Consider the following 22422-nt stretch of genomic DNA (forward strand, 5'->3'; position numbering starts at 1 on the left):
GGAGGAGATGCTGGGGGGGAGAGAGGAGGAGGAGATGCTGGGGGGGAGAGGAGGAGGAGGAGATGCTGGGGGGGAGAGGAGGAGGAGATGCTGGGGGGGAGAGGAGGAGGAGATGCTGGGGGGGAGGAGGAGGAGGAGGAGATGCTGGGGGGGAGGAGGAGGAGGAGGAGATGCTGGGGGGGAGGAGGAGGAGGAGGAGATGCTGGGGGGGAGGAGGAGGAGATGCTGGGGGGGAGAGGAGGAGGAGATGCTGGGGGGAGGAGGAGGAGATGCTGGGGGGAGGAGGAGGAGGAGGAGGAGATGCTGGGTGGGGGGAGGAGGAGGAGGAGATGCTGGGGGGGAGAGGAGGAGGAGATGCTGGGGGGGAGGAGAGGAGGAGGAGGAGATGCTGGGGGGGAGAGGAGGAGGAGGAGATGCTGGGGGGGAGAGGAGGAGGAGGAGATGCTGGGGGGGAGAGGAGGAGGAGGAGATGCTGGGGGGGAGAGGAGGAGGAGGAGATGCTGGGGGGGAGAGGAGGAGGAGGAGATGCTGGGGGGAGAGGAGGAGGAGGAGATGCTGGGGGGGAGGAGGAGGAGATGCTGGGGGGGAGAGGAGGAGGAGGAGATGCTGGGGGGGAGGAGGAGGAGATGCTGGGGGGGAGAGGAGGAGGAGATGCTGGGGGGGAGAGGAGGAGGAGATGCTGGGGGGGAGAGGAGGAGGAGATGCTGGGGGGGAGAGGAGGAGGAGATGCTGGGGGGGAGAGGAGGAGGAGATGCTGGGGGGGGAGAGGAGGAGGAGATGCTGGGGGGGAGAGGAGGAGGAGATGCTGGGGGGGAGAGGAGGAGGAGATGCTGGGGGGGAGAGGAGGAGGAGATGCTGGGGGGAGAGGAGGAGGAGATGCTGGGGGGGAGAGGAGGAGGAGATGCTGGGGGGAGAGGAGGAGGAGATGCTGGGGGGAGAGGAGGAGGAGATGCTGGGGGGAGAGGAGGAGGAGATGCTGGGGGGAGAGGAGGAGGAGGAGATGCTGGGGGGAGAGGAGGAGGAGGAGATGCTGGGGGGGAGAGGAGGAGGAGGAAGAGATGCTGGGGGGGGAGGAGGAGGAGGAGGAGATGCTGGGGGGGAGAGGAGGAGGAGGAGGAGGAGATGCTGGGGGGGAGAGGAGGAGGAGGAGGAGATGCTGGGGGGGAGAGGAGGAGGAGGAGATGCTGTGGGGAGAGGAGGAGGAGGAGGAGATGCTGGGGGGAGAGGAGGAGGAGGAGATGCTGGGGGGAGAGGAGGAGGAGGAGATGCTGGGGGGGAGAGGAGGAGGAGGAGATGCTGGGGGGAGAGGAGGAGATGCTGGGGGAGAGGAGGAGGAGGAGATGCTGGGGGGAGAGGAAGAGGAGGAGATGCTGGGGGGAGAGGAGGAGGAGGAGATGCTGGGGGGAGAGGAGGAGGAGGAGATGCTGGGGGGAGAGGAGGAGGAGGAGATGCTGGGGGAGAGGAGGAGATGCTGGGGGAGAGGAGGAGGAGGAGATGCTGGGGGGAGAGGAGGAGGAGGAGGAGATGCTGGGGGGAGAGGAGGAGGAGGAGGAGATGCTGGGGGGAGAGGAGGAGGAGGAGATGCTGGGGGGGAGAGGAGGAGGAGGAGGAGGAGGAGGAGATGCTGGGGGGGAGAGGAGGAGGAGATGCTGGTGGGGAGAGAAGGAGGAGGAGGAGATGGTGGGGGGTAGAGGAGGAGGAGGAAGAGATGCGGAGGAGGAGATGCTGATCATGGGCTTGATAAAATGTGCATATACACGAAACGCATACATCATGCAACTGGCATGAAGTTTTCCCCCATGTAGTTTGTTATAGTGTTATAGTACCATTTTAAATTTTGTTAATAAAAAGGATTGAGATATTAAATACTATCGTGATCGGATTCTCTCCAGTTGGAGCCAAAACATTTTTGGGGTTTTAGTTGGTAACGTGTTTATGGTGCTTGGGGCGTTTCTGTAACCATAGACACCACTAAATTTTATGATATGCAGAATACAATAACCAAGGTAAAATGAGAGCCTAGTAAAGAAAAGAAGTGTGTGGGGGGGGGGGGGGGCGGGGGAGGAAAGAAAACCTCAAGCTGTATTTGTGGACTTCTGATTTAGAAATTACAGAACAATCACCCCCTCACAACCCTGCTTGTAAAAGCACATTGTAACAAATATCCTATTCAATTCTACAAAAGAAATGGAGAAAACAACTGACCTCCCAGCTGCCATATACGCAATAATATTTTGCAATATTAATGAAGTACTACCTAAGTCCCAAGGCATCAAAGGGCACGAGAAAACCCCTGAATATTTGATTTAATAAAAAAGTAACCTCCACGAACATGGAGACACAAATCCTAAATAACAAGTTAAACAGAGCGTGACAGTGCAAAAAAACAAAAACAAAAACGAAAAAAGAGTGAACTGCTCGGGATCTTAAGAAGACAAATATTAAATCACAGTACTTTGAACAAAGAATGGCACAATGCCAGCTAAAATAAAACCGCGTCTCCATGATACTATACAGGACTTCTCATCCTCTCATATTCCTTTGCATTGTAACCTACTGATCAATGCAAATACTAGAGCAGTAATAACAAGTAGATGTAATGTCAAAACACTTGTTAAAGTACTGCCCAGCAGCAATGAAATTCACGAACGCAACACATGACTCATGCCAAGACTATGAGAAGGCTGCAAAGAGGGTGTAATATCTAGTACTGCTCGATCCTCCTGTAAGAAAATGCTGGTGGGAGCATGTGAGGACTAGTTGTCATAATCCCACAGTCAGAAATATACTGCCCAAAGCACATGAAGTCACAACCTGCCTATCAGAAATATTGCCCAAGGCATGTGGGGTTACAACTTACAATCCCCTTGTCAATTATACTACCTGGTGACATTGTATGATACAACATAATTTCACTGGAGTTTTTACTTCAACATGTGAATACATACTGCCTAGCTGAGTACAAGCAGGGACAACACGCAAAATAAATGCTACTTAGAACATGTGGTGGTAGTAACTAGTTAGTATCAAGCTACAGGATTACTGGCCATATACAATGTAAGTGAACAATACTGAGGAAAAACTATTCAGATAGGCTGATACAACACCCAATAAAAAGAGCACTTGCCAGATAATGTAAATGCACAATGCCCAGGTAAAATAGCGCCTAGCAGCCTGAGAGGTCACAATGATAAAAGAAGATGTACTTTTCATCAACATGAGATGGCACAAGCAAAGTAATACTAGCCAGAAGAGAGGGCACAATGCTCAAGTACAGTAGTGTGAGCCAGCAGCATGACAAGACACAGTGCCCAATAACAGAAATGTCCAGAATCAAGAAGACACAGTAACCAAGTTACACAGTACACACCAGCAGCATGAGAGGGCACAATGCCAAAGTACAGGGGCACTAGCCAGCAGCATAAGAGGACACAATGCACAGGGCACTAGCCAGCACTAAAAGAGGGCACTATGCCTGGGTACAGGAGCACTAGCCAGTATGAGGGCACAATGCCCAGATTCAAGGCACTAGCCCGCAGTGTGAGAGGGCACTATGCCCGGTTACTAGCCCGCAGTGTGAGAGGGCACTATGCCCGGTTACTAGCCCGCAGTGTGAGGGGGCACTATGCCCGGTTAGCAGCCCGCAGTGTGAGGGGGCACTATGCCCGGTTAGCAGCCCGCAGTGTGAGGGGGCACTATGCCCGGTTAGCAGCCCGCAGTGTGAGGGGGCACTAAGCCCGGTTAGCAGCCCACAGTGTGAGGGGGCACTATGCCCGGTTAGCAGCCCACAGTGTGAGGGGGCACTATGCCCGGTTAGCAGCCCACAGTGTGAGGGGGCACTATGCCCGGTTAGCAGCCCGCAGTGAGAGGGCACAGTGCCCGGTTAGCAGCCCGCAGTGAGAGGGCACAGTGCCCGGTTAGCAGCCCGCAGTGAGAGGGCACAGTGCCCGGTTAGCAGCCCGCAGTGAGAGGGCACAGTGCCCGGTTAGTAGCCCGCAGTGAGAGGGCACAGTGCCCGGTTAGTAGCCCGCAGTGAGAGGGCACAGTGCCCGGTTAGTAGCCCGCAGTGAGAGGGCACAGTGCCCGGTTAGTAGCCCGCAGTGAGAGGGCACAGTGCCCGGTTAGTAGCCAGCAGTGAGAGGGCACAGTGCCCGGTTAGTAGCCAGCAGTGAGAGGGCACAGTGCCCGGTTAGTAGCCAGCAGTGTGAGAGGGCACAGTGCCCGGTTAGTAGCCAGCAGTGTGAGAGGGCACAGTGCCCGGTTAGTAGCCAGCAGTGAGAGAGGGCACAGTGCCCGGTTAGTAGCCCGCAGTGTGAGAGGGCACAGTGCCCGGTTAGTAGCCCGCAGTGTGAGAGGGCACAGTGCCCGGTTAGTAGCCCGCAGTGTGAGAGGGCACAGTGCCCGGTTGGTAGCCCGCAGTGTGAGAGGGCACAGTGCCCGGTTAGTAGCCCGCAGTGTGAGAGGGCACAGTGCCCGGTTGGTAGCCCGCAGTGTGAGAGGGCACAGTGCCCGGTTGGTAGCCCGCAGTGTGAGAGGGCACAGTGCCCGGTTAGTAGCCCGCAGTGTGAGAGGGTACAGTGCCCGGTTAGTAGCCCGCAGTGAGAGAGGGCACAGTGCCCGGTTAGTAGCCCGCAGTCTGAGAGGGCACAGTGCCCGGTTAGTAGCCCGCAGTCTGAGAGGGCACAGTGCCCGGTTAGTAGCCCGCAGTCTGAGAGGGCACAGTGCCCGGTTAGTAGCCCGCAGTGAGAGAGGGCACAGTGCCCGGTTAGTAGCCCGCAGTGAGAGAGGGCACAGTGCCCGGTTAGTAGCCCGCAGTGAGAGAGGGCACAGTGCCCGGTTAGTAGCCCGCAGTGAGAGAGGGCACAGTGCCCGGTTAGTAGCCCGCAGTGAGAGAGGGCACAGTGCCCGGTTAGTAGCCCGCAGTGAGAGAGGGCACAGTGCCCGGTTAGTAGCCCGCAATGTGAGAGGGCACAGTGCCCGGTTAGTAGCCCGCAATGTGAGAGGGCACAGTGCCCGGTTAGTAGCCCGCAATGTGAGAGGGCACAGTGCCCGGTTAGTAGCCCGCAGTGTGAGAGGGCACAGTGCCCGGTTAGCAGCCCGCAGTGTGAGGGGGCACTATGCCCGGTTAGCAGCCCGCAGTGTGAGGGGGCACTATGCCCGGTTAGCAGCCCGCAGTGTGAGGGGGCACTAAGCCCGGTTAGCAGCCCGTAGTGTGAGGGGGCACTATGCCCGGTTAGCAGCCCGCAGTGAGGGGGCACTATGCCCGGTTAGCAGCCCGCAGTGAGAGGGCACAGTGCCCGGTTAGCAGCCCGCAGTGAGAGGGCACAGTGCCCGGTTAGCAGCCCGCAGTGTGAGAGGGCACAGTGCCCGGTTAGCAGCCCGCAGTGTGAGAGGGCACAGTGCCCGGTTAGCAGCCCGCAGTGTGAGAGGGCACAGTGCCCGGTTAGTAGCCCGCAGTGAGAGGGCACAGTGCCCGGTTAGTAGCCCGCAGTGAGAGGGCACAGTGCCCGGTTAGTAGCCCGCAGTGAGAGGGCACAGTGCCCGGTTAGTAGCCAGCAGTGAGAGGGCACAGTGCCCGGTTAGTAGCCAGCAGTGTGAGAGGGCACAGTGCCCGGTTAGTAGCCAGCAGTGAGAGAGGGCACAGTGCCCGGTTAGTAGCCCGCAGTGTGAGAGGGCACAGTGCCCGGTTAGTAGCCCGCAGTGTGAGAGGGCACAGTGCCCGGTTAGTAGCCCGCAGTGTGAGAGGGCACAGTGCCCGGTTGGTAGCCCGCAGTGTGAGAGGGCACAGTGCCCGGTTGGTAGCCCGCAGTGTGAGAGGGCACAGTGCCCGGTTAGTAGCCCGCAGTGTGAGAGGGTACAGTGCCCGGTTAGTAGCCCGCAGTGAGAGAGGGCACAGTGCCCGGTTAGTAGCCCGCAGTCTGAGAGGGCACAGTGCCCGGTTAGTAGCCCGCAGTCTGAGAGGGCACAGTGCCCGGTTAGTAGCCCGCAGTCTGAGAGGGCACAGTGCCCGGTTAGTAGCCCGCAGTGAGAGAGGGCACAGTGCCCGGTTAGTAGCCCGCAGTGAGAGAGGGCACAGTGCCCGGTTAGTAGCCCGCAGTGAGAGAGGGCACAGTGCCCGGTTAGCAGCCCGCAGTGAGAGGGCACAGTGCCCGGTTAGCAGCCCGCAGTGTGAGAGGGCACAGTGCCCGGTTAGCAGCCCGCAGTGTGAGAGGGCACAGTGCCCGGTTAGCAGCCCGCAGTGTGAGAGGGCACAGTGCCCGGTTAGTAGCCCGCAGTGTGAGAGGGCACAGTGCCCGGTTAGTAGCCCGCAGTGTGAGAGGGCACAGTGCCCGGTTAGTAGCCCGCAGTGTGAGAGGGCACAGTGCCCGGTTAGTAGCCCGCAGTGAGAGAGGGCACAGTGCCCGGTTAGTAGCCCGCAGTGTGAGAGGGCACAGTGCCCGGTTAGTAGCCCGCAGTGTGAGAGGGCACAGTGCCCGGTTAGTAGCCCGCAGTGTGAGAGGGCACAGTGCCCGGTTAGTAGCCCGCAGTGTGAGAGGGCACAGTGCCCGGTTAGTAGCCCGCAGTGTGAGGGGGCACAGTGCCCGGTTAGTAGCCCGCAGAGTGAGAGGGCACAGTGCCCGGTTAGTAGCCCGCAGAGTGAGAGGGCACAGTGCCCGGTTAGTAGCCCGCAGTGTGAGAGGGCACAGTGGCCGGTTAGTAGCCCGCAGTGTGAGAGGGCACAGTGCCCGGTTAGTAGCCCGCAGTGTGAGAGGGCACAGTGCCCGGTTAGTAGCCCGCAGTGAGAGAGGGCACAGTGCCCGGTTAGTAGCCCGCAGTGAGAGAGGGCACAGTGCCCGGTTAGTAGCCCGCAGTCTGAGAGGGCACAGTGCCCGGTTAGTAGCCCGCAGTCTGAGAGGGCACAGTGCCCGGTTAGTAGCCCGCAGTCTGAGAGGGCACAGTGCCCGGTTAGTAGCCCGCAGTGAGAGAGGGCACAGTGCCCGGTTAGTAGCCCGCAGTGAGAGAGGGCACAGTGCCCGGTTAGTAGCCCGCAGTGAGAGAGGGCACAGTGCCCGGTTAGTAGCCCGCAGTGTGAGAGGGCACAGTGCCCGGTTAGTAGCCCGCAGTGTGAGAGGGCACAGTGCCCGGTTAGTAGCCCGCAGTGTGAGAGGGCACAGTGCCCGGTTAGTAGCCCGCAGTGTGAGAGGGCACAGTGCCCGGTTAGTAGCCCGCAGTGTGAGAGGGCACAGTGCCCGGTTAGTAGCCCGCAGTGTGAGAGGGCACAGTGCCCGGTTAGTAGCCCGCAGTGTGAGAGGGCACAGTGCCCGGTTAGTAGCCCGCAGTGTGAGAGGGCACAGTGCCCGGTTAGTAGCCCGCAGTGTGAGAGGGCACAGTGCCCGGTTAGTAGCCCGCAGTGTGAGAGGGCACAGTGCCCGGTTAGTAGCCCGCAGTGTGAGAGGGCACAGTGCCCGGTTAGTAGCCCGCAGTGTGAGAGGGCACAGTGCCCGGTTAGTAGCCCGCAGTGTGAGAGGGCACAGTGCCCGGTTAGTAGCCCGCAGTGTGAGAGGGCACAATGCCCGGTTAGTAGCCCGCAGTGTGAGAGGGCACAATGCCCGGTTAGTAGCCCGCAGTGTGAGGGGGCACAGTGCCCGGTTAGTAGCCCGCAGTGTGAGAGGGCACAGTGCCCGGTTAGTAGCCCGCAGTGTGAGAGGGCACAGTGCCCGGTTAGTAGCCCGCAGTGTGAGAGGGCACAATGCCCGGTTAGTAGCCCGCAGTGTGAGAGGGCACAATGCCCGGTTAGTAGCCCGCAGTGTGAGAGGGCACAATGCCCGGTTAGTAGCCCGCAGTGTGAGGGGGCACAGTGCCCGGTTAGTAGCCCGCAGAGTGAGAGGGCACAATGCCCGGTTAGTAGCCCGCAGTGTGAGGGGGCACAGTGCCCGGTTAGTAGCCCGCAGTGTGAGAGGGCACAATGCCCGGTTAGTAGCCCGCAGTGTGAGGGGGCACAGTGCCCGGTTAGTAGCCCGCAGTGTGAGAGGGCACAGTGCCCGGTTAGTAGCCCGCAGTGTGAGAGGGCACAGTGCCCGGTTAGTAGCCCGCAGTGTGAGAGGGCACAGTGCCCGGTTAGTAGCCCGCAGTGTGAGAGGGCACAGTGCCCGGTTAGTAGCCCGCAGTGTGAGAGGGCACAGTGCCCGGTTAGTAGCCTGGTTAGTAGGAATGAGAGGCGGGTTATACCATGAGCCGCTGTCCCGGTGCCGTCACTGCTCCTCCTCTTCCAGCCGGTTCCAGTTACCGGGACTCTAGTTCCGCGGCGGTCGGTGACACGAGATCACGGAGCTTCAGGCACGCGAGACCCCGGCGTAATTCCTCCCCCTCCAGGTACCTTGTCCCATAGACATAGAATATGCCTTGTTCTATCAGATTTCCCTACCCCGGGAAAGTTCCCTACCCTGCACCGGAAGTTACGTGGTTAAGCTGGGGATCGAGGGTGTCGCGCTGCGCAAGCGCAGAACCACTGGGTAGAGAAAATTGACAGGCAGTGTCCTATGAAATCTCCCTACCCCACACTGCGCACGCGCGGACCCAATCGGCTGTGGCTGGCCGAGGGAGACCGCGCGTGCGCACTCAGGAGTAGGGAATTTTAACAGGCTATTAACACCGCGCGTGCGCAGTATAGGGGTAGCGAGATCTGATTAGCATTTCTTCTGTGAAATCTCCCTACCGCATTTGGGGGTGTACATTTGGGGGTGCTGTTAAGAACATTAGGGGGTCTGTGCAGTATATTGGGGGGGGGTTGTGCAGTACATTTGGGGGTGCTGTTAAGAACATTTGGGGGTCTGTGCCGTATATTGGGGGGGGGGGGGTTGTGCAGTTCATTTGGGGGTGTCTGTACAGTATATTGTGTGGGGACTGTGCAGCACATTTGGGGGTGCTATTAAGTACATTTGTGGTTCTGTGTAGTATATGGAAGGGGACTGTGCAGTATATTGGGGGGACTGTCCAGTACATTGGGGAGGGGGCTGTGTGTTAGATGTGGGAGGGACAGTGTATTATTGGATGGAGGGGATGTGCATTAGATGGGGGTGGGGGGGTGGGGGGCTGCCCAGTATATGAGGCCTGTGTGTTAGATGTGTACAACCCTAGTTAGACAACAAAATATTTATTTCCAAGATCTCAAAGCCATGGCATCTTTTTGCTACGAAAGCCCAGCCATCGAGTCACTCACCAGGGATGGATCTCTAGAATGTAAGCTCATTGAGCAGGACTCTCCACCTCTCTGCTCCTGTACGTCCAGTTGTCTGGTTACAATTACATGTCTGTTAGTCCACCCATTGTACAGCGCTACGGAATCTGATGGCGCTATACAAATAATAAAATAATAATGAGAGACTGCAATCCAATCCATCTGTCACTGAATTTTGTAATCTCCATCTTTATGTCCATTGTGTATGTATAGCACTCCTGATTATTTTATTTAATTCTGTGTGGCTCCCACAATCCTTGTGTCTGTCTGCTGTATATATGTGGCACGCAAGTCTGCATGCACTGTGTCTGCCATGCCCTTTACTCTAACCCAGGGGTTCCCAATTATTTTTTTCCGTGGAACCCTTTGACATAGTGTATCAACATCGTGGAATTCCCCCCCACAACTTGGGGGGGGGAAATGTAATTGCGTCGTTTTTTTTTTTGTTTTTTTTAATGTGCCGTTGTGTGTCAAGGTGTGTATATCTGTGCTTGTATGTGCCAGTTGTATATCTGACACACAGATACACATCTGTGTGTGTATGTGTGTATGTATCTGTGTGTCAAGGTGTGTGTATCTGTGTTTGTATGTGTCTGTGTATCAAGGTGTGTATCTGTGTGTATGTGTGTATGTATCTGTGTGTCAAGGTGTGTGTGTCTGTTTCAAAGTCTGTGTATCTGTGTTTGTGTGTGTATGTGTATCAAGGTGTGTGTGTATGTGCCAGTGTGTATGAATCTATTACGCAAAGTAGATGGTGGGAACCGCACTCAGTCCCAGCGGCCAAGGGTGCTCCGGATCAGGACCAGCAATCCCAGAATTATACACGAAAGAAGAAAGGACCACAGGCACTCCAAATTTAAACCGTATGCAGATTTATTAGGAAAAAATGCAACGCCAAGCAACGTTTCGACCAACAAAGGTCTTTTTCAAGCTAAAGCTTGAAAAAGACCTTTGTTGGTCGAAACGTTGCTTGGCGTTGCATTTTTTCCTAATAAATCTGCATACGGTTTCAATTTGGAGTGCCTGTGGTCCTTTCTTCTTTAGTGTGTATGAATCTGTCACACAGATACACACACTGTCAGATAGTGGCACACAGATACACACACCTTGACACACAGTGTGTGTGTGTGTATGTATGTATCTATCTGTGTGCCAAGGTGTGTGTATCTGTGTTTGCATGTGCCGGTGTGTGTCAAGGTGTGTATATCTATGTTTGTATGCGCCAGTGTGTGTATCTATGTGTCAGTGTGTATATGTATCTGACACACAGATATACACACACACACACACACACTCAGATACAAACAGTGACATACATACACTTGCACCCACAGATACACACTGACACACTCAGATACACACACACAGGCACATACAAAACACACTGATACATACTGGCACATACACACACACACACACACTTAGATGCACACAGTGACACATACACAAACCTTGACACAGATACACACACTGACACACACACTCTTTGACAGACACACACACTCTTTGACATACACTCTCACTGACAAACACACACACTCTTTGACAGACACACATACACTCTCACTGACAAACACACACTCTTTGACAGACACACATACACTCTCACTGACAAACACACACTCTTTTACAGACACACATACAAACACATATACACTCTTATTGGCAAGCACACATACATTCTCACTGACAAACACATACACACTCACTGACAAGCACACATACACTCTCACTGACAAACACACATATACTCTTTGACAGACACACAAACACATACAAACACCCTAACAGACACACATACAATTTTTTATTTTTTAAAAATGTTACTCCAACCAGCCCCCTACCTGCTGGCTTGGAGTCCCTGGGGTCCAGTGGGGCTGTTGGCCTGAAGTCCCTGTGGTCCAGTGGGGCTGCTGGGTGGTTGGAGAGCAGTCCCTGTGGTCCAGTGGGTCTGCTGAGCCGCTGGAGAGCAGTCCCTGGGGTCCAGTGGGGCTGCTGAGCAGTTGGCGTGCAGGCGGCGAGGGAGCAGTGATCTCCTTGGTCAGCTCCCTCGCGCGCCTCTTAGTGATGCCGGAGCTGGAGTGACGTCATATTCCGGCTCCGGCATCACTGCTGTGCGCGCGAGGGAGCTGAGCAGGGAGATCACTGCTCCCTCGCCGCCCGCGGCCCTTATGTTTACAATTTTTTTGGCGGAACCCCAATTGGAAAATGCTGCTCTTATTATATATTTCTTTTTTTGTGTGCGTGTTTGTGACAGTTTGCACAGCAACTTCAACATTGTTACTGTGATCATTGTCTTGGCCAGAGGTAAGTAACCTTAGGCACTCCAGATGCTGTGAATTACATCTCCCATAATGCTGGCAAAGCATCATGGGAGGTGTAGCCCAAAACATCTGGAGTACCAAATGCGTATGAATGAAAAGTATGGTGTGTGAATGGTCAGTAACAATTGTTGAAGCCTTGATGTGGTGTTACTGCTCACATGTGTATCCATGTACCAATTCAATCAATGCGAGTGACTGCAATAATTATTATTGCAGGTTTAAAGGGACACAATGGTCACCAGAACAACTACAGCTTATTGAATTTGTTCTGGTGAGTAGAATCATTACCTTCAGGCTTTTTGTTGTAAATACTGTCTTTTCAGAGAAAATGCAGGGTTTACATTACAGCCTAGTGATAACTTCACTGGTCACTCCTCAGATGGCTGCTAGAGATCCTTCCTGGGTCATGGCTGCCTAAAATGCATCCAAACATTCAGTGTCTCCTCCCTCTGCATGCAGACACTGAACTTTCCTCATAGAGATTCATTGATTCAATTTATCTCTATGAGGAGATGCTGATTGGCCAGGGCTGTGTTTGAATCATGCTGGCTCTGCCCCTGATCTGCCTCCTTGTCAGTCTCAGCCAATCCTATGGAGAAGCATTGTGATTGGACCAGGCTGATGATGTCAGCAGACTGCTTGTTTTTCTGAGTCTAACAGCATGCAGAGTTACAGCTTCAGGTCTGAATACAGTAAGATTTTTACTATATTTATGGAGGCATGAGGGGCCCAGGGGGCTAGATGGTGGTTTTAACACTATAGGGTCAGGAATACATGTTTGTGTTCCTGACCCTATAGTGATACTTTAAGGGGGCATGGGCATGCCTATAGTGTTCCTCTAAAGAGCATCTTCTTACTCTGCTTATTGCTATCTTTTGAAAGTCATCACAGTTATAAGCAAAACTATGCATAGCACAGTGACAAGATGACCTATGTGCAGCATAAATTAGCATAGGTTGTTACAAAGCCATATTTCCTAACCGTCCTGGATTGTTTGGTAGAGTCCTAGTTTTGGGTTGCTTTTCCAATAATTAACAGATCAACGTTAATTCCAGATACACATTTCACTGCACAGACAAATTACTGTAGATTTCAAAATTGTTAAGAGTTTTAATCTTTTTAAAAGTGGCAATATAAAAAAAAATCAAACAATATTTGTTCATTTCTAATTTAACAAAAAAGCGAAAAATGATGCTGTCCATTAATTAAATACATAATAATTGTACATGTGGCCTATTATCAGATATTGTTAGCTGCTCTTTACTCTTAAGAGGCCTCCTATCCTCCTGACTAGGGCATGGATGGTGCTGTGATGAGATCTTCCTTTACAGTACAGCCCTTCAGTATCCAATAGTCTCTTATGCAGAGACTCCTCAAAGTTGTTTGATACTTCCCTCTGGAATGGAGAAAACAGTCTAACGTATAATGATTTAAGCCTGATCAAACTGGGGCACTATATCCGGAACACTTTATCACCCCCTGATTTAAATTACATGAACTATATAACCCTAGATTTCACCTATGATAGATCCCGATAAGTGTAAGCAGTGTGTAGGTAATACGGTCACAGTATAAGCAGTGTGTAGGCGATACGGTCACAGTGTAAGCAGTTTTAGGTGATACAGTCACAGTATAAGCAGTGTGTAGGCGATACGGTCACAGTGTAAGCAGTGTGTAGGCGATACGGTCACAGTATAAGCAGTGTTTAGGCGATACGGTCACAGTGTAAGCAGTGTGTAGGCGATACGGTGACAGTGTAAGCAGTGTGTAGGTAATACGGTCACAGTGTAAGCAGTGTGTAGGTGATACAGTCACAGTGTAAGCAGTGTGTAGGTGATACAGTCACAGTATAAGCAGTGTTTAGGCGATACGGTCACAGTATAAGCAGTGTGTAGGCGATACGGTGACAGTGTAAGCAGTGTGTAGGCGATACGGTCACAGTGTAAGCAGTGTGTAGGTGATACAGTCACAGTGTAAGCAGTTTTAGGTAATACGGTCACAGTATAAGCAGTGTGTAGGCGATACGGTGACAGTGTAAGCAGTGTGTAGGTAATACGGTCACAGTGTAAGCAGTGTGTAGGTGATACAGTCACAGTGTAAGCAGTTTTAGGTGATACAGTCACAGTGTAAGCAGTGTTTAGGTGATACTGGCGTTTAATTCTCCATAGTCACGGTATTTATGGTAACCTCATAAGGATTACAGTCACTCACATTGGTTGAATTGGCACATGGATACACATGTGAGCAGTAACGCCACGTCAAGGCTTCAACCCTTGTTACTGACCATTCGACCATTCACACACCATACTTTTCATTCATATGCATTCGATATTCCAGATGTTTTGGGCTACATCTCCCATGATGCTTTGCCAGCATTATGGGAGATGTAATTCACAGCATCTGGGGTGCATAAGGTTACCTACCTCTAAACTAGACAATGATCACAGTAACAATGTTGAAGTCGCTGTGCAAACTGGAGAAGCTTATAACTTGCCAGATGCCACTTTAGAGTCAATACTCCACCCTGGACATAAGCATCAAACATGTGCCTCTTCATCCGCCTCGTGTCCCATAGGAGAATGCTTGTCAGAGTTGTCTCACACACACATAAAACAAAAGAAATATATGGTCAGAGCAAATGGCATGACAGACACAGTGCATGCAGACTTGTGTGCCACATATATACAGCAGACAGACACAAGGATTGTGGGAGCCACTCAGTATTAAAATAAAAGAATTGGCAGTACTATACATACACAATGCACATAAAGACGGAGATTACAGAATTCAGTGACAGATGGATTGGATTGCAGTCTCTCATCCATCCCTGGTGAGTGACTTGATGGCTGGGCTTTTGTAGCAAAAATATGCACTGTGCCCCATCTAATGCACAGCTCCCTCCCCCCCAAATCTAACACACTGTCCCTCCATCCAATACACTGTCCCTCCACATCTAACGTAAAACACCATCTAACACACAGTCCCCCCACAATATACTGCATAGACCACCACAAAATACTGCACATCCCCCCAATGTACTGAACAGTACTCCCACAAATACTGCACTGTCCCCCCAATATACTGCACAGTATGCCCACAATAAACTGCACAGACCCCCAAATGTAATGCACAGCACCCCCAATGTACTGCACAGACCCCCTCCTTTGCCCAATAGCTGAGAGTGTTTGGATCAGGGAGAGACTGATTGATGCCAGCCAGGATGCCCCTGGTTATTATTATTATGTTATTATTTATATAGCACCAACAAATTCCGCAGCGCTTTACAGTGGGTGGACGAACAAGCATGTAGTTGTAACCAGACAAGTTGGACACACAGGAACAGAGGGGTTGAGGGCCCTGCTCAATGAGCTTACATGCTAGAGGGAGTGGGGTAAAATGACACAAAAGGTATGGATAGTATTAGACTAATGACAGTTGCAAGAGAGGAATCATTCGGGAGCTATTAACAGTTTAATTGATACACTTTTATGAAGAAGTGGGTTTTAAAAGATTTTTTCAAGGAGTGGAGACTGGGTGAGCATCTTACGGAGGAGGGAAATGAGTTCCACAGGAACGGTGCAGCCCTCGAGAAGTCTTGAAGGCGAGCATCAGAGGTGGGAGTATGGACAGAAGATAGACTTAAGTATTCAGCAGAACGTAAGGGCCTAGACGAGACATACTTGTGTATTATGGAGAATAGGTAGGTAGGAGCAGCATTATGTAGAAATTTAAAAGCAAGAACCAGAATTTTAAACTGAGCCCTATATCTTACAGGAAGCCAATGTAGGGACTGACAGAAGGATGAGGCGTGGCAGGTGCGGGCTGAGTCCGCGCGTGCGTGGTGGGGGGGGGGTAAGGAGATTTCACAGGACAAATGGCCATCAGATCTCCCTACCCCATACTGTGCATGCGCGGTCTCTGTGTGTGTAAGGCTGGGCTGGCTCCGTGCATGCGCAGTGTGGGACAGGGAGATCAGATGGACCTATGCTCTGCGAGCTCTCCCTCCCCAATGGTGCGCACTGCCCCATAATTTTCCCCTACCTGCGCAGCTCACACCCCCCCTCATACCCCAGCTGAGGCTCCAGGCACATGCACAGTGTCTCCCAGTGCCCAGCTGGTCGGCTTCCCACATGCGCATTAGGTGGCCACTTCTCATGCCTCTCTGCCTGTAAATTTTCCCTATGCTGTGATTCTGTGCTTCCGCAGCGCTGAACACCCCATCCCTTAGCTGATTAGCAGAGGGTGGCAAGGGTTTACAGGGGGTGAGGCTGCAGCTAATACTTCTCTCCCGGATTAGCCACCCTGCTATATTATTTTAACTCATTATATTACATGAAGCTACTCGGTAGTTTCGGCTACACTTCTAGCATTAGGAGGAAGGAGACTTGCAGCTACTCTGGCACTGGGTGATGGGAGTTGGGGATATCAATTTAATTATTTAGTTCCCTGGAAGATTGAGACTACTTCTTCTACCTTGACAAAAAAAAAAACATGCCATAGGTGCTATTACCTGACAACGGCAGTGCCTTCTAGCACACGTCTCCCTCTTGTTCCCTCCTTTTCCCTTTACTGTGTGTTTTATTTTAACCTAAAGTTTAATTAAAAGTTTTATTTTATTAGTCTGTATGGGTTAGCTCTAAGACTCTAAAAGCTTGGAACGGGAAGTGTCCAGACTTAGCTTTTTTGCTCTCATTTTTAGTTATACTTCATCTAGGGGTTACCCCCACATCAAATATCAGCAACCTGACACACTCTCCCTACTCTTTCTTTGTTTCAGGACTACATCCACTACACACACTTTATCCACTACACAACCATAAACATTATATTTACGACTCACAGACATTAAATGCACTACACACTCTGCATCCATTATACACACTCACACAATACATTCACTACACACAAACACAGACACTGTATTCACTATACAATCTGCATAACAGATGTTGACGTGTTTTGGTGGTCGTTGTTTTGGTTTGGAGGGGGAAGGGGGGCAGCATTTAATTCTTGGACCCAGGCAGCACAATGTCTTGGGCCAGCCCTGGCACTATATAAATAATTGTAGTTGCCTATTGGTTTAGATCAGGCATTCAGAGGGTTAAACTGACTGCTAGATTTACGTCAAACAGTGACCCTCTCTCTAATGACAGAAGCATGCATGCAGTTGTAGAGAGGTTGGAGGTACCAGCAGGAGACAGACATGAAAAGAGAAACATGGGGTTCAGGAATTGGTAATGTGAGTCAAGGATGTAATTCACTTTCAGAACGATATACATAATTTAATTGGTCACAGCCTCAGGAGGTCATCATAATGTCACAGACCTGGGTGGCTTCAGATCCTGGGGTACTTCATTAGATATGCTCCATCTGAGGGTCATATCTACAGAAATCCCCCCATCTACTGTACAAGGTCTTGGGATGTCATTTATTTACAGCTATATTTTCAAATCTCTGCAGCCACAATTCCTTCCACCATAACCTAAACAAGAAACATAATTTGCTATGCTTCTCTGAATGTCATTTTACGCTACAGAACAACTGAGCGCCAAAAGTTAAGCTCATATGCTTTAAATCAGGCATAAAACAATCAAATAAAATCTAGCCCATATTGATATATGCAAAATGACAACATACTACCACCACGGGGTACTGAAACCGAATGCAGCATCGACACTGAAAGAGAAGATAATGCCGTTAGTAGCTAAGAAGATATATTGTAACTGATTCTTATTTTCTCATTACTGTACGTGTTGAAAGGAACACTCCATGCACCATAACCACATAACAGGTAGTCAAAACATTTTAGTACTATTATACAACTTACCTGGGTACCAATGAGGGTGTGTGGCTACAGACCCTTTATCTGGTCTGCTCCTTTAGGGGAATATGGTTGTTTCCATGAATCTAAGCATGACCATATGCACTGGCTGAAGAGCATCCAGTAACTCCTGCAGGTGAAGACAAGATGCAGCCACGTGCACCCTGGGGACCCAGGTAGGTTGTCAAATTGTACTGAAACAGTTCGACTACTTTCTGTGGAATGCCAGCAGGTCACTCCTAGCAACAAAGACTACAGCAAGCTATAGCGGTTATGGTGCAGAGTGTTCATTTCTATTTGAAGAAGTTAAAAGTATTATTTATAGAACGCCATCAATTTCAAAGCGTTGTACAATAGGTGATCTAACAGACAAGGAGTTGCAACAAGGCAAGTGGCACGTACAAGAACAGAGGGTGCTACTCAAATGAGCTTACATTCTAAGGGGAGTGGGGTAAAATGACACAAGAAGTAAGTGTATTTTTTATGTAATGGAAGAGTAGGCAGTGAAGAGTTTTTTTGTTTGTTTGTTTGTTGTTTGAGATCACACAGTTTCATAAAAGAAGTTGGGTTAGTGAGATGTGCAAAGAGAAATCTGCTAACAGAAAATATGATATAGTTTCATTCATTTGTTTTTGAAGGCATGGAAGGGAGTTCCATTGGAACAGTGCAGCAAGAGAAGTTTTGAAAGCGAGATTCAGAGGTTCGAGTACGAACATAAGAGAGACGCAGCGTTTCAGCAGAGCATGTGGGCCTGGATGGGACATACTAGCAGGGCCAGACTGAGACAAAAATGCATTTAAAGGCAGAGCAGCCCTCAGAGGGGTGTGGCCCAAGAAGGTGCATGTTGTGTCATCACCAATGACATTCATGCCTCTCTAAAGTGGGCACATTTGTTTAATACCCCTCAGGGCAGTCCACTTGTAGCATGGAGGTTATAGGCGATGTGTGTGTGAAGGGGAGACAATAGGGGATGTTGTGTGAGGATGGAATAAGAGATCTAGATCGTGGAAGGGGGAAATGGGTCTGCAGAGTGTGAGAAGGGGACATGGGGCTGCATGGTGTGAGAAGAGGACATGGGGCTGCATGGTGTGAGAAGAGGACATGGGGCTGCATGGTGTGAGATGGGGAGCAGGGGCTGCTGTGTGAGAGTGGGGACATTGGGCTGCTTGGTGAGAGGGGGGGCAGGGGCTGCTGTGTGAGAGTGGGGACATTGGGCTGCTTGGTGAGAGGGGGGGCAGGGGCTGCTGTGTGGGGGGCAGTGGCTGCTGGTTTTAGGGGGGCAAGGGCTGCTGGGTGAGAGGTGGGGACAGTGGCTGCTGGGTGAGAGGTGGAGACAATGACTGCGGGTGGGGGTCATGGGCTGCTGGGTGAGAGGTGGAGACAGGGGATACAGGGTATGAGAGAGGCTGCTGGGTGAGAGGAAGGGCAGGCTCTAAGAGGGGACATCGGGCTGCAAGGTGAGAGGGGGGCAGCGGCTGGTGGGTGAGAGGTGAAGAGTGGGGTCCTGGTGGGAGTGCTGGATGGCGAGACAGAAGCTTCTGGGTTAGAGGGTGAAATAGAGGATGCAGGGTATGAGAGGGGGAGACAGGCAGGCCCGGACTGGCCATCGGGCACACCGGACAAATGCCCGGTGGGCCGCGGTGGCCGTGGGCCGAGGCCGGCAGGGGAAGGTCCCAGGATCTCCCCTGCCGGTCTTTGCAGGGCCGGCACTATCTGAGCGCCGGCCCCGCTGTATTCCATGGAGGGCCGGTGGGGAGATCAAAGATCTCCCTCACCGGCCCACATTCTATCAAAGGCGGCCGCCGGCGGGGAGAGAGAAGGAGGGAGCCAGCCTGCCAGCCTGCCAGCAGAGGAACCCGGCGGAGCTCTATCTTGCAGCTCCGCCGGGTTCCTCTCGCGAGATCCGGAGCGTTGCCATGGCAACGACCGGATCTCGCGAGAGTGAACTCTAGCCCGCAGGCTAGAGTTCACTCACCGCTGGACCACCAGGGAAGGTGCACCATGCCGGTCCCCCCCTCCCACTCACCTGCATGCCGGTCCACCCCTCCCACTCACCTGCATGCCGGTCCCCCCCTCCCAGGCTAAAAGGTAAGGAGGGGGGACATAATGCTTACTTATGTTTTTTTTTGTTTTTATTTACCCCCCACACACACACAATCCCTTCTAACATGTATACAGAGCACTCTCACACACATCACACTCAGCACTCACACACATCACCCTCACACACAGCACTCTCACACACATCATCCACAGCACTCTCACACACATCATCCACAGCACTCATCACCCACAGCACTCTCACACTCAGCACTCTCACACACATCACACTCAGCACTCACACACATCATCCACAGCACTCTCACACTCAGCACTCTCACACACATCACACTCACTATCACACACATCATCCACAGCACTCTCACATCTGCACTCTCACACACATCACACTCAGCACTCTCACACACATTACACTCAGCACTCACACACACATTACACTCAGCACTCACACACACATTACACTCAGCACTCACACATCACACCCAGCACTCACACACATCATCCTCAGCACTCTCACACACACATCACACACAGCACTCTCTCACACACACGTCACACACAGCACTCTCACACACACATCATCCACAGCACCCACACACAGCACCCACACACACATCACCCTCACACAAATCAATCACACACAGCACCCAAACACACAGCACCCTCACACACATCACACCTCACACACACATACTGCACCCCTCACATACACACAGAACCCCCCCGACACACTGCACCACACACATACACAATACTTCCAAACATATTATATATATATATATATATATATATATATATACACACACACACACACACACTAGATTCCTTGTAAGCAAACACATACTACACTCCTCAACACACACTCTCTACAAACACTACATCACTTATACACACACACACACTATAGCCTGCATGCACACTCTTGTTACATCCCCTATACACATTCTCTACAACCCCTAGCCACATATGCATTACATTACACCACAAACACAACATGCCTAAAACCAACCTTATAACACAATACCACACCACAATCAGCTCACTCTGCACACACACAATACCACAAGCAGGCTCCAAACACATGCACAATACTCTTTCCTGGCATTTTTGTCTCCTGGTATCCATTTATAGAGACACCAGAGACAAGTTGCAAGGAAACACAGTGCAAGCATGTTATTAAATTTGCTTGCACTGTGCAGAACAAATGCAGGGCCTTTTTCTCATGCTAGAGCTCTTCAGCAGAGCTCTGCGCATGGTCTGCCCTGGAAGAGCATTGAACCAACATGCTCACTTTGAGAGGGGGCGTGTTTGTCATTGGTGATAACAAAACACACCCTCTCTACCCCGCCCCCTTCTTAGTGGGCCGCTGTGGTAAAAAAATGCCGGGCCGAATTTTTTTCCCAGTCCGGCCCTGGAGACAGGGGATGCTGGGTGTGAGAGGAGACATGGGGCTGCAAGCTGAGAGGGGAAGACAGAGGCTGCTCGGTAGGAGGGGGAGACGGGGGATGCAGGGTATGAGAGGGGGAGACAGGGGATGCTGGGTGAGAGGGGAAGACAGGTAGTGCTGGGTGAGACAGGGGCTGCAGCCTATGAGAGGAGACATGTTGCTGCAGGATAAGAGTGGGGCAGGGGCAAGGGCTGCAGGGTAATAGGGGGGCAGGGGCTGCAGGGTAGGAGGGGCTGCAGGGTGAGAGGGAGGCAGGGGCTGCAGGGTAAGAGGGGGCAGGGGCTGTGGGTTAAGAGGGGACAGGGGCTGCAGGGTGAGAGTGGAACAGGGGCTGCAGGGTGAGAGGGGGATAGGGGCTGCAGGTTGAGAAGGGAAGAGAGGGGCTGCAGGGTGTGAGAGGGGACATGGGGTTTCTGGGTGAGAGGGGAGCAGGGGCTGCAGAGTGTAAAAGAGGGAGGGGCAGGGACTGCTGGGTGAGTAAGGAGACATGGGGCAAAAAAAAACAACAACTTACATACTCCCCCATCCCTCTTCCTTACCTTGATCCTTGGCAGGAGAAGATGCTGGGAAGGAATTATTTTCCCTGGTGCTCCAGTGGAAGAAGCACCTGGTCTACACCCCTTGACAGATGTAGACCATGTGCACAGGGCCTGTGCTCTGCTAGTTGCAGGCTGGGGAGAGAGATTTTTGATCTCCCCACGGCACAAAGCTCCTTCTATGGGCCTCAAGTCAGGCAGCACCAGCCCTAAAGGGGCCAGTCGGGGAGATCCTTTGATCTCCCAAGTCAGCCTCGGCCCATAGCCATCGTGGCCCACTGGGCATTTGCCCGGTTTGCCCGAAGCCAGTCCGGGCCTGCATACCAGTGTATTAGTAAGGATAGGTAGACAGGAGCAGTGTTATTAAGTAATTTGTTAGAGAACCAGAAATTTAAATTGAGCTGTATATCTCAAAAGGGATCTATTGTAAGGACTGACATAGGGCGAGGTGTGGGAAGCGCGGCAGGACAGGAACAGGAGTCTATCTGTAGCATTCTATATAGACTGTTGCAGGGTGAGCTGGAAGTGCGTAACGCCATTGAGAAGCGAATTGCAGTAGTCAAAGTGGGAGATAATAGCGGCATGTTACATATGAACGTAGGGATACGGTGTTACGTAGGGACAGAGGCAACCTGTATTTTTCAGGTGGGATGGAAATAGGGAAGCAAGGAAAAAAACATGTTTGAAGAATTGGCTACTATTTTAACTAGAGATTCAAGTCAACCCTAAGTTTGCGAGTTGCAGGACATTATAAGATACCCTGGACTCATTTTTGCAATGTTTCTCGAGTCGGTGATGTTCATAAAATGCTGCAACTAAAATATGCTTTAAAAAAGTGCCACCTAGTGTCAAAAGATATAAAATGCATGTGGAGTTTACAGAAAAGCAAATTTAAAGGCACTCCATAGGCAGAGGATTTTACTCACATGGTTCCAGCGCCGGGAGCCTCGTGAAGCCGCGCCCACTATTTCGTAAAAATTAAGAAATAGGCGGGCGCGAGCAGGGAGCAATCAGAC

The 22422-nt window shown here is 51.8% G+C and overlaps 1 protein-coding gene across 2 annotated transcripts in view; it reads right to left on the minus strand.

Moving 5' to 3' along the window:
• DISP1 (dispatched RND transporter family member 1) overlaps positions 1-8370 on the minus strand; it is a 131366-nt gene extending 122996 nt beyond the window's left edge. For both annotated transcript variants that reach the window (XM_063443795.1, XM_063443794.1), the window contains exon 1: positions 8209-8370. The gene's annotated coding sequence lies outside the window, so the exon portion shown is untranslated. The remainder of the gene's footprint in view (positions 1-8208) is intronic.
• Between the last annotated feature and the right edge of the window lie 14052 nt (positions 8371-22422).

The sequence above is a fragment of the Pelobates fuscus genome, chromosome 2, assembly GCF_036172605.1.
Source record: "Pelobates fuscus isolate aPelFus1 chromosome 2, aPelFus1.pri, whole genome shotgun sequence".
In the NCBI taxonomy this organism is placed as follows: domain Eukaryota; kingdom Metazoa; phylum Chordata; class Amphibia; order Anura; family Pelobatidae; genus Pelobates; species Pelobates fuscus.